Consider the following 17,219-nt stretch of genomic DNA (forward strand, 5'->3'; position numbering starts at 1 on the left):
ACATGCCTAACTGTCTCATATCTGCAATTATTGGTTCACAACAGCAAGTAAATGCTGTCCATTGGGGAAGGTAATTTTTTTTTTCCTTTTTTTTTTTTTTTAACAGGGCAGAGCAGTGATTGTCATATTGTCTTTTTTTATCCCTGCATCTACAAGTGAGAAAAAAATGAGGGCCTACTAAACACTGATACTATTTGACATTAGCAATTTATGATCTGAATTTGTCCTTTTAGCACTCCTAATGTTTTTCTTGTGGAAGTCTTGGAAGATAAATCAGCAGCTGCAGCAGCAGGGCCTGCAAAAAGAGTATCAGTTCTTCAAGTGAATAAGAATTCAGAAAAGTGATGCTGATAACAATCAAGCTGGCATAGAAGTGGCCAGATACAATTTTTTGAGCTGGACACCATCACTCAATAGCAGCCCCTGGCCTGGATTTTTACCTCAGTTTGGTTTGGGCATAGGTGCTGGCGGTAACCTAGAGCAACTCCAATGCTCTGGAGTGCATCTATTCCCTGAGGCTCCCTGCGGACCACCATGCAGCTCTTGCCACTGTGCCTTTCCCCTGTGGTATTCTCTGCAAGGGTGAGCAAAAGATATCGCAGTGGCACCGCATGAGAGACCTGTTCATCCATTCTTGAAAAAATGTATAGTAATCAAAGATAATTTGGAAACAGGCTAAAATTAGGCTGTGAACTACAGAAAAGAGGCTGAAACAGTATTTAACTGGTGGTGTTTCCTTTTTTGAGCAACTTTTCCACATGTTCTGTCATCAGTGTGAGGATTGTGTAATTACCTTTAAAGGGCTCTTTAAAATGTCTTTTCTAGGAATGGAGATTCGGGGTCAGAGAGGAGAGTACTTCACATTTCAGCTTCATCACAGACAGCAAGTGCTGTTTCTGCACAAAATTACCTCAAAACGATTTCTGATCTAGATGCAAATAGCCATACATTTTAATTATAGCTCTTACCCTTCAGATGTTAGTGAAGTGGCAGGAAAAATAAGGTCTGTCCTCTTAGCTATGGAAGATGAGATGAAGTAAAATGAGGGACAGTGAAGGATAATGACATGGAAAGCAAAGTTCAAACAACGTTCTTGGTAATCGATCAATAGTGGCTATCTGGCACAAATGCTGTGAAGCTTTACATCTCAGGGTCATGTCCTGTATCATCTTCAGGGGTTGCATTTTACTTGCTGTGGACCAGGAGCCTCAGCTCTGACATTTGCTTCATGCATGGGTCATGTGAGGCTGCAGGAGCTCCCCCGATGTGCCTGGTTGGTGTCAGTGGTTCACCCTCTGTTACTGTGAAAAGACCCTTCTTGTTCTGCCTCCACGCTCAGCCCTTATTCAGATGCAGCCCAGCAGTGCTGAGGCTAATGGGTCAGATCACAAGAAAAGAGAGAGTTTGCTTTTCAAATATGTCATCAGCCTGCAACTTGGAAACCTGTAAAGAGTTACTGGTGATACCAGTACTGGAGAGCTGGACAGGTCAGGAGAACTCCATAAACAGGAGGCCAGAGAAGAAAGTAATTATTGCTGGTTCATTCAGGAGGAAAGTTATCTCTGTCCATAATGTCTGTTCACTGAGTTTTCAAAGGACTCGTGATGGCTGGCATCATGCCTTGCTGAAAGAAGGCCCTCTGCATGTGGATAAACTTCACTTATTTGAGGGGAAACTTTGCCTTCTGGAAAAATATTTTCATCCAAACTTTTGATTTGAAAATTTCCATCCGAAGTAGAATAATCGATTGCTTTGCTGACAAATGAAAAAAAAAAGAAAAAAAAAAAAGAAGACAAAAAAAAAAAGAAGAAAAAAGAAAAAAAAAGAAGAAAAAAGGAAAAAAAATATAATTAAGAAGGATTGAGGGATGCGAGGCCATAAAGGGAAATGAGAGCTAAAACATAAATGAGTTTTGCTTGCTTTAATCAAGTTTTGGGAAGATGTTTAAAAAAGGAGTAATGAGTATTCCATCATGGAAATATTTGCCTGTATTTAAACTGCTGTAGTTTCCCTCCTGCATGGGTCTTTCTGTTCAAGTATCTCTTACTCTATCACTCTAGCACAGCCTTCTTTTCAGGATAGCCATCCCTCTTGTTTATTGTTTGACATCCATGTGTTTTGTGCAAATAAAATGTGCTATGCCTCCTAATAACTTTCTCAAAAGCTCCAAATCCAAACTGAAACAGCCTCTTCTAATCACCCCTTTCTGTGGGCAATAGCCTCTTCTAAAATCCCAAGAGGAATACACTGCAGCACTGGCTGTTCACAGGTCTTCCCCAGGAGCTGGATGTAGCCATCAGTGCAGCTCGTTTCCAGGGTTGCCTTCATGGTCAGGCCTTGGGACTCTCCAGCCACCCAGCAGCTCTGCAGGCTGGGCAGCTGTAGAGGGGCCAAGGTCCCCGAGCCCAGGGCTGGGGCCGGTGCCCTGTCCCCGGCGTGCCGTGATATGATGGTATTTCAGAACGCTGCTGCGGCTGGGGGTGGGCGCAGGGTCCCGGGGAAGGGCTGCGCTGCCTGTGCCTTGCACCCTCAGCTTTGTAGGTGCCAGTGCAGCCCTCCAGCCCTTTCTGCGGCATATTTTACTTCCTGCTTTTAACAAGCAGATTAACTTCAGCTCCTGTGTTCAGGCACTTCCAGGCACAGCTTCTGGTTTCTCAATTGGCTTGCACTGTGTTTCCACCCCAGAGAAGCGAATGGAGTCCAGTAGCTCTCAAATAAAATTGCATTACTGTCCCAGGTGTGCACAGTCTGGAAAAGAACAGGGAAATTTTTATCATCTACCACCAGGTGTTGGTGACATTGAATTTTCACTTGAAGCTACCTAGGGGATATGCTGCTGATAGTCCCTGAGAGATGGGTGCATTATAGATGATACGTGGAGACATGACTCCTTTGACGCCTGGGGAATGAGGCCAAGATGCCAGGGAAAAAAAGGGCAAGATCATGACTGCATTTTGGCTACAGCTTTGCTTCCTCCATAGGAACGAGGGTCTGAAAGGATATCTGTGACACCATAAAACTAGCCAATGAGGTATTGTATTTCCTTCTGGACTTGTACTTACTTCAGTGAAAAGGGTTTGTAGACCAAAGACTGTATTTTAAAAATAAAACAGAATTTCAGAATAACACTTTGTGGCCTCAAAAGCCAAATGCTTGGGTGACTATTTACTTGACAACACCATGTATTTTTAACTGAAGAGATAATTCCCTTATGGTTCAATTTTTTGAATGAATTTATCATTATATAACAGAAATGCCATTACTGTCTAAGTCAAAAGACTTTCCGTATGTCTAAACAGCACATAGAGTCAGCCCATATAACCTCCACATCTCTCTGCCCCAGGCTATTCATTGTCACAGACCATGCTTCTGGACCTCTTTTCATGAAGCACAGAGGGTAACTTCCTTACAAAGCAGAAAGTTAATTTAAATTCTTTAATCTATTCCAGGGTTAGAATTTGTGCTGACACATTCTTCAACTATGGCTAGGCATGGTGTTCTTCCATCTAAAACCAATGATTTCAGACATCACCTTGCTAGATACAGGTTATCGGAAAAACAAGCGTAAGATAGAGTAGATCAGCTAGGGGAAAGGTTGGTGCCAGGAGATCTTCCAAAAACTGCAATTAGGGATCACGAAGACAAGAAAAGTTGGCTTGAGATATCTGACTGTATTGAAGACTTCACAGATCCACCCAGGGCCACCTGGCAAAATTTGTGTCTGTGGTAGTAACAATCAGCTGGCTGCAATTAACCTTACCCTGAAATCAAACCTAAATATGATCACCTGACCTTTAGGCTTAGTTACCTTGTCAGGCTGCAATCTGGGTCTTCTCCTGAGGCAGGCAGAGTTTAATCAGGATCAGGAAACACCAGGAGAGGTGATTTAGGCTACAGTCCCTGCTAGGTAACTGTTGCCATCAGGGGCTATCAATCTTCTAACTTGCCTAAGGCAAGCTATAGATTAACCAGTTCAAGCCAGTCGGAGGGGATCAGCTGGAGTTAGAAAGTTAGGCTTTGTACGGGCTGCCCAGATAAGTTTAATGCTCACAGTGGCTTGTCTTAACTAAGTAATTGTAGGTCTAGGCCACGCAAGCACCATCAGCTAAGGTAAAGCAATGGGGATGATATCACAGTGCATGTATATGTAATTCCATATTACTGCTGATAGGCTAAGTCCAGCAGGGTCAGACCTGCTCAGGGTATGGGGGTGGACACTGGTAGGGGACTGTGAGAAATGAGGATTACTTGCCTAAGCTGTACATCTGCAGCCAGTGCTGTAACTAGAGACTTTATTTAGACTTGAGTAACCGTGTACAGTATTCTAACTGGTTTGGAAGGCTTCCTCCAGGTCTTACCTCAATTTATAGAAAGTTGATGGGCTAAAGCAATGATAGTATTGGGATTAATATTCATGCTGGCAAGGAAGACAAGCAGTAAGAATTACTTTTTTGAAGAGAAGAGTTTTCAAGACTAGGTCTGTGCTTAGTGAAGGTGATGTGGAAGGGTAGGTGGCTAAGGTCATCAAGAGGCATTTAAATACAGATCATTGTGTTCCTGGCTCGGGTTGCCAAGTATATGTTAAAGTGGATGCCTTTAAGGGATGCCTTGTAGGAAAGTGCATACTAGGGTACACATAATGTCTGCAACATGTTTGCTAATCTGGATTAAGGTTGTCTGCCTAAAGAGAAAATATTAAATCAAATTAATATTAAAGGAAATAAATCAAATTATAAAAGCCATACGGACTTCCAGGTGTCACTGGTTTATTATGAGACTAGGGCTCAAACCAGCAAGGACTGCTCTGCTGGTTTGGCAGTCAGAATTTGGATTAGCAGAATTTGGTTTAGCAGCTGAAAATATCCCACAGGCTAAATCTACATTTTGGGTGTGTTTGGGTTCAGAGCAAATGACGCTGCTAGACCCACATAAAAATGGCAAAGAGAATGGCTGAGGCTGGTTTAGGGCTGACCATTGGGGCTAGGGATCAATCAAGGATGGAGGTTCAGACTAACAGGCAAAATGAGGTTGATGGGGTCATTGGGACAGACCTACAGACTATCCTGGTTGAACTTGCTGGTTGGATGGTGGCACAGAGCCACTGTGCTGAGGCTGAAATAAGGTTGGAGGTGTGCTGCATGCTTACTACAGTTGGAACAGATCTCCACTTCACATGAAACCAAAGAGCATCACTGACACAGAAGAACATTCTGGTTGACCTTAATGGACACTGGTGTTTGCCATTAGTTTGTTAATACTTAACAAGGGTATAAACTGAAAATCTTCAGCTGAAAATTGCGTGTAACCAAGTTGGGCATGTGTTAGAGTTTCGGTGTGCTTTACCTATCTAGGCAGGAAATAAATCGGCCTAGGAATTTTTTTACCCCTTGATCCCTGCCCATAAATGTTAGTGAAGTTACTGTTAAAAGCTGACAACAGGAAGACTATTGATTCCACTGTGTTTGTTCCATGTTAAATATTTTCCCAGTAGAACTGGGAGGGATGGAAAGCAATTCAAGCCACTTAAAATAATGAGCTATTTCCTCTCCTTCCAGCACTTAAAACAATTGTCTTGGGGGAGGGTAAGGAGTCATTCCTGGCAATAATTGAATGGGTTCTCTTCATTTTATTCCTTTCAAAGATATCAAAGTTGTCTGTACTAAATGATTCTTCTACAACTGGCAGCTTTGATAACACTGTTTACTCCCCATAATAAATAGGATCAGCCTTCAGCACCATTTTCATTGACATTTATCTTGTGACACTGTTTTCTATCAGTGCAAGGCTAAACACAGACCTTACCATGTTTGTGACAGGTCTTGAGCCTGTCTGCATAGCTGCTACTGTAGTGAATAAACATCTGCCCCCTTTATCTAATAAGCAAAGACTAGCTGACATCAAGTGGTGTGCAAAGGAAAAAAGGGGAGAGGTTGCACGAGGACTGTCTTTAATAAAATGTCAAAAGTGAATCTTTCAACAGCAAGATAAAAAGTAGGACAGCAATCGTGACCTCCTTTGCATGCACTTCTTGACCTCCCATGCTCTTCCACTGTCTGCCTGGGGAGGATGAGAAGCCTTGTGCTTTGAATAATGAGTGTGGTATCTCTGCTAGGAGAGCCCAGAAGATTTGTGCCAGGTCTGGGTTTGGATTGCTATCACCTCCCTGGGAGACTCTATTTATCTGCGAAACTCAGAGCTGGTAGAAGAGCTAGTAATATGCTCTCAACAAGAGTACTGCTGTCCTAGTTCAGAAGACAGAACCGTTCTGCTATTGTCTTGAAATTTCTGGGGAATTAAGGTTTGTCTTAGCAGCAAACCACACCAGCTAATACACATTATAAAATACTGCAAATCCAAGAGACTATTTTAGCTTACTTACCAAATCTATTTAATTCCTGAAGTGAACTTATATAACATCAGAATCCAGAGGATTTAATAAAAAAAGAATCCAATATAGTGTCTCAAAAATTAAATAGCTTCATTCACTTGCACTTCTAATGTAAGGAGGAAAAATCCTTTGTACTGGAATTTAAAATAGTATTTTTCAATAGAAATTTTTGGAGACAGACTGGAAAGTAACCAGTCCTTTAGAAGCTGTACAACTTCTGGCACTGTCAAAAGCATTTTGTCTCTTTTGAGTTTTCCTTCCACCCTCTACCCCTCAGCACTCCCACAGTGGATGGACACAAGAATGTTCTTGTTGAAAATTTGACCTGCAAAAGTTTCTTCCTGATTGCCAAGAATACATGAATACTCTTTTTTAGTGAAATTAAACGTGGAACAGAACAAACTCTCAAACTTTTGAGCTATTATCTAGGAGCCATGGCCCTGCAAGACCAATCAAAGGTTCTGAAGATGGAAGATCAACAACGAATGTAGAGATCTATTGAACCACGCTGCATGGAGGCACTCCAGAGGAAGGATTGAGTGGCAGAAGGAAGTAGTGTTGCAAATTATCAGCAGTTTCCTGGGGTAGGGGGAGAGGTAACAAGAAGCAAGGGGACAATACCTAAATTATGGAGTGCAGAAGATTTTACATGGATCTTTGCATGATGAGGAACAACCCTAAAAGTATTTAGACAGTCTTAATGGGTGTCTCAGTGTCAAGTTACATTCATGTGGTTTCTCTGCACTAGGAGTTTTACTGCTTGGACCTCAGTAGTTCTTTCATATAAAAAGAGATGAAGAGTACCCTCCCTAGAGATGGAGTTGATGCAGGCTGGGAAAAATATGTCTTAGCTCCTGTTGAGACTGTGTAAGCTCTGGTGATGCAGTTTTGTCCTTCATAACTGTGATTCTTTTTCTTTGAGTTATTTGTGCCTTGAAAATCTGACCAGCTTCTACTGTTAGGAATATAGCTAACCTGAGTATTTTTATTTTGAAGTCTAGAAATAAGCATAATGCTGATGATAAATATATCATTAAGAAGAAGCATCCTATCTTCCACTTCTTAACATGACAAATGTGTGGAATACCTTAAATCTATGCTGTTGGAACAACAAAAATAGGAATGAGCAGTTTGTTCCCTGTGCTTTTGCTGAAACTGAAAATATGCACCTTCACATTACTCAGTTTCATGTGATACAAAAGTTTCAGGATCCTGAATGTCTTCATGGTGCCAGAGAGTAGTTAAACATCACAATTGGCTTACAAAGCCACAAGGTTTTCTCTGTCCAGCCAAGCTGAACAAAAATAAATTTGAATGGCTTTGCAAATCATCTGTTCCTTATGAATCAGTCTAATAAAGAGAATCTTACACTACTGTTTGTTCATTGGTTAGATTGGCACAACCGTATGTGCTATTATTGTGGCTCTTCTTTGCATTAATGATCTCGCTTCCCATGCTTTCTCTTTTCATCTCTTGCTCCAGGCAGGATTTAACTATTTTGCTACCATTTTCCAAGTAAACAGACTTCATTTCAATATAATATGAAAAGATGCTTCCATTCAGGTCTCTTCGGGTGGAAAGTAGGGTGTGGTTTCTATAGCTTACCCAGTAAGTTGGACCTAACTGGCCTCTGCTTGAACCTAGGTCTATTTAGCTCCTTTGGCATTTCTCAACAGTATTAGAATGGCTGTAGTCCCAGGAGTAGTTTACTAAGCATATGAGCTCCTTTTAGCAATTCTTGAAGCCCTGAGTAGCTTCACATTGTCTGTAGTCCAATTCTGTGCCTAGAAGTAGTGATAGCCCTTTCTTAAAATACAGCCTTTCTTCACCTCTGTCCACCTTGGACAAAAATCTGCAAATTAATATGCAAACACTTACATTTGGTAAAAATGGCTAGTTCTTAAGAAAACTAGTTGGTTCAACTTCTCAGTAATCCACTGTATCCCAGAGGCATAACTTCAGCCTTTTATTCTTAGTTCTTTCCAGGGTCAAACCATGAATCCTAAAGCCACAGAATCCTTTTTATTTCTATAAATCTATTACAAACTCTAAACTGTTTCACAGTACTAAAACAATGAGTTCACCAGATGTCTGGCCATTTCCAATAGCAAGGCTGAAACCTGAAATAATACTGGTTTTATTGTAACACCTCCTAAAAGAGGAGGCAAGCTGCAAGGGGTAATATGGTGGGTCTTCTGTGCTGGCCAAGGAGAGTCAGTCATGGCAGTGACATGCCCTTTTGGCCTGCTGAGCACAATCCACCTGCAGCAACCTTGGGCGAGTTTATGTAGCTGGACTTCTAGTAAAACAGTAGATTTTCATGGCAGCTACTGAAATAAAATAAGGGAAATTTTGTGGTTGTTTTTTTTCTCCTTGTTTAACAGAGGAGAGGTAGAAGATATGTGAAAACTCAGATAAGAGGTATAAGAAAGAATCCAACAGTTTTCACCAGGCAGAAGAAAATGGGGGAAGGACCAGGAAAAAAAAAAAACCAACAAACTGACAAGTCCATTGTTTTACATTTGGATACATGCATTAATTTTTCCTCTCAGAAATTGTTGCTTCTCTTCTAGCACCTCTTTGCTTTCCAGGTAAAATGTGTATAATATACCCACAAAGCCTGTAGACCTGACTGTTGTTGAAAAGGATACCTTACTCAGTTGGCTGGCTTTCTCCACCCTGAACTCCTAAACCCCTCAATGATTTATGCTCCCTCATGTAACATGCTCCCTCAATGAGCACAGTGGCTTTGCTCTATCCCCTTACAACCAAGTGCAGTGAGAAGGCACATACACCATTTAGTCAGTCACTGACTGCTAGGACAGATCCTGATGTTTGCTTTCCACAAGTCCAAATCTGAAAGCAGAAAACTACTCTCTCCTTCATTTTTACTGAGCCCACCATGCTGACCTTCAGGAAGTAAGGGAAAGGAACTGTATGTACTGTATGCTGCAAGAGGAAAAAAAACCAAACAAACCTGGAAGTCAGGTGTAGATTAAGGACTGGGAGAGACTGAGTGGAAGGGAAGCAGGCAGGTGGAAGATGAGGGGGGAAAGTGTTATCAGATGAAAAGTGAAGGAGATTCTGAAGAAAATGAGTGCTGGAGACTGATCTGAAAAGGAGCTGGCTTTAAGCAAAGAGATGGAAAAGGAAGGGCTTCCTGGCCTTACATGATGGTTCTTAATGGTTGGGAGGTATACTGGGGAAAACAACAGCTGGCTGGGCTGTAAGTGGAAGACAATAAAGAAGGAGAAATAGGATATTGTTGGACTTGGACTGGGACTTGATTGGCAGAAGGGAAATTAGACATTCAGCAGTGAGCTCAGGACTAAGAGCAAGAAGAGTAAGACTGAAATGAGAAAGCTGAGAAGAGAGCAGGGACTGAAAGATGTGGGTGAGAGAAATAACGTTGAGTCAGGAAGCAATTGAATGGGGAGAAGTAAGACGTGGGTGAAAACAAAGCCTGTGATCACATAATTAAAGGTAATATTGAGAGTATACAGCAAGACAGTTTGCACTGAGCTGCACAGAGTTATATGTATTCTTGCAACACTTTCCAAACTTTTGAGAGCTTTATTTCTGAGACCACTACTGGAGTCAATATGTACTGTTTGCAGGAAGAGGTAATTTTGTTAGCAAAGAAAGAGGTGGCAGGGCTAAATCTTAACTGAAAACTCATGCTGCCTAGTTTTCCTTTAATTGCAGTTGTTATAGAAGAAAATTTAAATTTTCTCCAAAGACATAAATGTAAAGACACTGAGTTCCAATGTTATAGTCCAGGTGCTTTGAATGTTTTCATCATATGCTACAAGGGTCTACCATTTTGCCATGTATGCTAGACTTGGAAACAGTGAGGAAGAGAAGCTTGAAGGATTCATTTGCAAGAGTATGTTTATCCCATGACCTACCTTCCCAAGTCTTTTTACAGAGAAATATTTCTTACATACATAGTAGGAAGAGATGCAATTGCACTGTCGGCCATAATAATGTACAAAGTTTATAATGTAGAAAGGAAAGTTAAATCAAAGCAGCTGTTCTTCACAATATATTAAAGCACAGGACTGCACATGGCCAAGACTCAACTGAGTAAGGCTTCATTTGAGTTTGCAATGCTGCTGACACACCTCTGACAAGAAGGAAATTGTGAAAAAGACAGAGAAGGCGGAAGGGTAGCATGTTCCTAAATGCTCAGGACAAGTTCTCCAATACCTTTTGTGTTTTGTTTTTTGGGGGTTTTAGAGTAAGCAGTAAACAAAAAAGTGTATGGTTTCTGAGGCTACCCTACTGTACTGCCAGCCAACTCACCTGTTCCTCTTCTTTGCAAGTTGCTAAGGAAATTTCTGAGAAACCTGCTGGATTTTATTGCTTCAGTATAGCTTGCTAGAAGGACTGAAAGTTGTACTCATAAAAACTGAACAAAAACTGTTGCTGTATGCAAGAGTATTTTTGGCACTTGCCTGGGATACACTTGATGCTTTCATGAGGATACGTGAGGATTATGTGAGGAAAGACCTTGGTGTTCTGGGCCTCACAAAGGTGGTTGAGTTTTCAGTAGCATGGAAACTCCTTCCCTTTGTGGACAGAGATAGACAGATTATGTTTTGGAAGCAAAGCACCAGAAACTGAAGTAAGTTATAACCTCTGACAATAATAAGATACTTCATTATTCTACATCCAGATAAGCAAGAACTATCATAATTAGAATAAGGCTCCTTTGAAACCCTTTTTTCTTATGGAAGATTTATTTATGTCCTTAGGTTTTACTATGCAATTTGAAAAGCTTCTAACTGAGAGGCCAAGTTTAATTCACTCTGTAGATAGGGACATGATACATACAGACCTGAAGTGATTTTTCTCAAGGCCTCAGAATGCCTGAATACTCAACTAAGGCCTCCTGAATGCTAATTTGGTATTATTTGACTGTTTGTGCCATGCTGATCCACCCAGCTTTTTCCCCTGGGGTTTTTTCCCCTCTTCAGGACAAGAAATGATCCTCAGGTAACATTTCTACACCGGTATGGCACAGACTAAAAATTGTCCCCATAGATTTTCTCTGGCTAGTGTGTTAGATATCTTTCACCTGATCTTTCCACTGTGGATGCTGGATGCTGTTTTCTCAACTCACCACACAGGCTGAGATTTTTAACAGAATAAAACCACTGGTGCTCGTGTGTGTGTCCAACTCTGTCAGCAGCAGAAATGAAAATGGCTCCAGCAAAGTGATGGTGTCTGAAAATGCTGTTGCAATAAAATAATAACATTCCATTTCATAGCAAAAGCAGTTCCCATACTCAAGCTTTGCATTATGATGCATCTGTGATATTAGAAGGGAAGACAATCGAAAGATTTAGAAATTCCCCTAGGCAACTCTCACACTTCCTCCTGTAACTTGTCAAAACAGCAAAGGATGAGCATGATTCATAGGATGTTGTTATTCTGCTGCTTCCTTATGTGTCAGATCTGACTGCTTCTAGAATTTTAGTTTGCATTCTGCTGTGGATGAGATGTAACTCAATGCTTGGGCCTGATGTGAGGGTTTTGGCACAACTCTAGGAAAACTAGATGGTTGGAGGTTTTTTGTCCCAGTAAAAAAGGCTTCAATCTAGACTGTTGCATTGACTAGAGTTCTCTTGTCTATTTTATTTGTAAAACTGAAACACATTATTAATTTCACAGCAGCTAAAGGACTCTTCTGTTGGTGCAATGGGAACACAGTTCGTTGAAGTAGTTTTTTAATCAGTGGCTCACAAACCTTGGGAGATCTGTGGACTGCTTCTTTGTTAGGCTTGTTTTGCTAAGGAGACTGTAAAAATTACTGTCAGTAGATTTAAAGCTATTGTGCAGCAATGTATCTTTCTGCAGGAAAATATTATGCAGTTTGCAATTGGGAAAAAAGTTTAAACCACTGGACTTGGAGGTTGCTGAGATGGCTGCATGTTCTTGGGTGTTGCCCAAGAGTCTCCAGTGTTGCTTACAGCCTTATATAAATCAGTATAGTTACCACTGTAACTGTGAGACAGATGCTTACCACAACCTTTAAGGCTTTTATATTGAGCTTGACCCATAGGTGCAGTTCATTTTTCCAAGTATTTTTAAAGTAAAGGCTGGGTTGTATAACTGGTATCTACAATCTTTGCCCAGTGGCAGTAATGGCTAATGAAATCATGTATGTACCTGGGCAAAGCAGCAGAGAAAGAATAATAATGCTTTAGATATGCTTCTATATTCTCTATGTGCAATGATTAATGCCTCTGAAGTCAGTAGGGTGCATTAGTACAAGTTGCTGTGAACACATTGAAAAACTGGGCCTTCTCTGTATGCCTTTAGTTCTGATTCATCTGTGTTCTTCTACAAGCCTGTGAAACAGCAAATCCAGCAGTCTCATCTCCTCCCTTTAAACAAAGTCAAGAAAATACTCATCTGTGTTCCTAAATGCTGTTCCTTTTTCCTTTTTCTGCTCTCTTTTCCCAGCTCATGGCAAGGAGCTCAGGAAAGGGGATTAATCACTTTTAGAAGGCATTGCTGAGGCAATGTGTCAAGACTGATAGAAATAAAATGCCCTGCTCCTTTCTCCACCCCCATGTTCATGTTCCACTGTTCACGGGCCTTTAGGCGTAGGACAACCCATCGCAGCAGTATTCCTGCTGCTGCTGAGGTAACAGTTTTTCAGTTCAAGGTGCCCTTGATAGCCATTTCAGACTTTCACAGTTCTCTTTCTTACAGCCAGATACAGTCTTAAATTTGGGGAAAGCCTGTTTTGGGGTGAACTACGTACACACTGCATTGCCCCAGATGAAAGTTCTGACTTTGGTTGGTATGACCCAAACTTTTCCTGCTCCGTAAGCATGCACCAGGCTTTATTTTGTTAGTGGATTTGAGCAATAGTCACCTTGATGATGACTATCAATGGCTTCTGTTAGTCTGCCTGAGCTTACTCACCTGCAGTAGCTCTTCAGTTCTAGAGTACCTTCATTCCTCCTGGAGGAAACTACTTAAGAAGTTCAGCATTACCCTGCCCGAGCAGGAGTCACACACTGTGACACTGAAGCATGACCAATGAACATCCAGCTCAAACTGCCTCACCCTCCTCTGGGTGTTGGTTTGAATAAACAAATAATGACTGCTTCCTAGAAGCTTCTGACAAAGAACATTGGCATTAGTGAGATAACTAGTTGAAAGCAGGAAAGGCAGGACTCCTGCCTACCACACCCTGTGTTGTCATGTACCTGGAACTCTTTTAATGCTCCTGCAGCCTTTGAAAACAAAGGTCCTACTTCTGTAGCCCATACTTCCAAGGGAAGGTCCACTTACAGCAATTATTTACGTAAGGCTTATTTACTTCAGTGAGACTGTGGGATTCCTTCAGGAGCCAGATTACTAAAACCTCATCTCTTACAGTTTATTCATCAGAGCCCCCAGCTCCTTGGCATAAGCAATGCAAAGAATATTTTCTCCTCTTTATGCATGGTATTGTCTTTGCCTGACACTTAAGAAGAAGTATAATTTATTATTGGGAATAGTTTCCTCATTAAAAAAAGGCTTTTTTATTACATCATGAAGAATAACCCCTACAAACCTGGCTGTCCTCCAGGAAAGTTGTTTTTTTAAACCCTTACTCATCCACAGTCTGATATGACATAACTCCAAGTTAAATATCAACCAAACTTTTTGCTGTACTGTAGGAACCTGTCTGACACTGTCAACAGATTAAAGAAATAGAAGATTTGTATGGACCTAGGTACCTGCTGGCTACTTTCCAAGATATTCTTCCAGCATAATTTTTATAAAGGGGAACTAGTGATGACAACATCTGAGCACTCAGCTCAATATGGCTAAGCATTTTATGTTGGCCAAAGGTTGAGATCTGATTGCCCACCCAGTTAAGGGGAAACCTTCGGCAGTCTCTGGATTGGGCTAATCTTTACAATATCATTGAGTCAAATTCATCTTGGACTGCACTCTAGCTGAGGGAGGGCCTGACTATATGTGTCCCCTTTGGATCTGGCTTCAGGAAAATTCCTACATTGCAGAATCATATTACAGCTACTTTTGACCTCTAAGACATCTTAAAGACTTTCTTTAATAGGAATTGAAAAAAGTATTATAAAGAGATACATTATTATTAAAATCGATGATATAAATAACCTGAGCTGCTGTGTCTCATCCCTTAAGTATAACATCCCCATAAACAAATTTGCTTTTGTTTTGCTGTTCCTTTCCATTTTGAATTCTAGCACTCCTTGATAAGCACCATCTTTTATGGAAAGCAAAAGAAAGCATAAACTGAAAACAAGCCTCTTCCTTCCCAAGCTGCCTATTGTTGTCTTGTTTAATGACTTTTGTCCTCTTATCTCCCATGGGATTAGCCTCAGCAAACATTCAAGCGCTAAATCTGCAAAGAACTACCATCAAAATAAGGATCCTACCTTACAGGCTGGAAAGTAGTTAGCTGGTTGAACTACGTGCCCAAAGTTCATAAAATCAAGTTGACAAAGTGATCTTTGTAAAATGCAGGTGTGTTGCGTGATGGCACTATGGTTTTGTTTACAGCATTTTCACCCTTCTGGACAAAGACAGTACCGTGTTCCAGCCTTCATAGGTTTAAGGTGCCAAGAAAAACTATACACTGGAATCATTTTAGGATCACCAGTTTACTTTCAAAATGTTTAGCATAACATCCACTCTTCAATTTCTTATGTAAAGTCATGATTTGACCTAAGGCAAGTCTAAGGCAGTGCTCAGTAGAGTCACGTGAAGAAACTTTTATTCCTTGGCTCTTACACCCAGTAGGAGATGCAGATGAGATGGCGTGACGACAGAGAGCCTATCCAACAAGAGGCAGAACAGCTTCATTTCTTGTCCACAGAAGCATCCACACTTTGCTGGACTGAACTATCAAGACTTCCGGCCACAGAAAGAATGAAGTGGTTGATAGGAGGATTTAACAAGGCATTAAAATCACTGAATATGTCTATGTGGACTTTAAAAAAAAAAAAAAAAGCTAGCAAAGACTGATCTAAATGGCCTTATTTAGAGATTTAATGTAAGAGATTCACAAAGCTCTGAATCTCACCCAAAGAGTGGACAGCACAGGGCAGAAGAGAACAGGCTGACACAGGAGGACTACAGAGATGCTGTTCACCACAGCAGGGAGAAAATTTGTGTGGCCAAAGCTCAATTAGACTTCAAGATGGCCAGTACTGTGAAGGACAGCAAAAAAAGGCTCTTTTTAATATGTTAACAGCAAAAGGAGGACCAGAGATAACATTGGTCCGTTACTTGATGAGGTTGGTCACCTCACAAATAGGGACGTAGACAAAGCAGAGATGTTTAATGTCTTTTTCGCCTCTGTCTTAAACACTGATGATGGGCCCTGGGACCCCCAGAGCCCTGTGTTGGAAGATTGTGACTGGGGGAATGATAAACTCCTAGCTGACTCTGAACTTGTCTGAGACTTGCTGCTCCAGCTGGATGCACATAAATCTATGGAGCCCAATGGGATACATCCCAGGGTACTGAAAAAGCTGGCCAATGTCATTGTGGAACATCTCTCTCAACAGTCTTGGGAGTCTGGACAGGTCCCAGTTGACTGGAAGCATGGCAAATGTTGTCCCAATTTTCAAGAAGGGTAAGAAGCAAGACCCTAGTAATTACAGGCCTGTCAGTCTCACTTCAGTGCCTGGTAAAATTATGGAGATTTATTGAAAAACACTTGAGAGACAACATAGTCATTGGTCATAGCCAACAGTGGTTCATGAGGGGAAAGTTCCTTAACTAACTTAATTTCCTTTTATGACAAGGTCACCCATCTAGTTGACCAATGGAAGGCAGTAGATGTAGGGTTTTTTATTTTAGCAAAGCTTTTGATACTGTCTCTCACAGTATCCTTCTGGACAAAATGTCCAGCATACAGCTAGACAAGTCCATAACACATTGGGTGAGCAATTGGCTGACAGGTCAGGCTCAAAGAGTTACAGTAAATGGGGTCATATCAGGCTGGTGGCCAATCACTAGTGGGGTTCCCCAGGGCTCAATTTTATGGCCAGTACTCTAATGCTTTTAAAAATGATCTGGATGCAGGAATCAAATGTACATTAAGTAACTTTGTCGATGATACTAAACTAGGAGGAGCTGTGGGCTCCCTCGAGGGTAGAGAGGCCTTACAGAGAGATCTGGATAGACTAGAGAGCTGGGCAATCACCAACCATGTGAAATTTAACAAGAGCAAGTGCCGGATTCTCCACCTGGGACGGGGTAATCCTGGTTATATGTACAAACTGGGGAACGAGAGGCTGGAGGGAAGCGGCAAGGAAAGAGATCTGGGGGTTTGGGTTGACGGAAAATTTAATATGAGTCAACAGTTTGCCCTGGAAGCCAAAAGGGCCAACCATGTCCTGGGGTGCATCAAGCACAGCATAGCTAGCCCATCAAGGGAGGCGATTGTCCCACTCTGCATTGCACTGGTGTAGCCCCACCTTGAGAACTGTGTACAGTTTCGGGTGCCTCAATATAAGAGGGACATCAAACTATTAGAGTGTGCCCAGAGGAGGGCAACCAAGGTGGTGAAAGGTCTTGCAGGCAAGACTTATAAGGAGTGGCTGAGGTCACTTGGTCTGTTCACCTTGGAGAAGAGAAGGCTGAGACATGACCTCATGGCAGTCTGCACCTTCTTCAAGGGGGGCTGCGGAGGGGGAGGTGCTGATCTCCTCTGGTGACCAGCGACAGGACACGAGGAAATGGAATGAAGCTGAAGGGGAAGTTCAGATTGGGCATTAGGAAAAGGCTCTTCACCGAGAGGGTGGTCAGTCACTGGAACAGGCTTCCCAGGGAA

The sequence above is a fragment of the Ciconia boyciana genome, chromosome 4, assembly GCF_034638445.1.
Source record: "Ciconia boyciana chromosome 4, ASM3463844v1, whole genome shotgun sequence".
In the NCBI taxonomy this organism is placed as follows: domain Eukaryota; kingdom Metazoa; phylum Chordata; class Aves; order Ciconiiformes; family Ciconiidae; genus Ciconia; species Ciconia boyciana.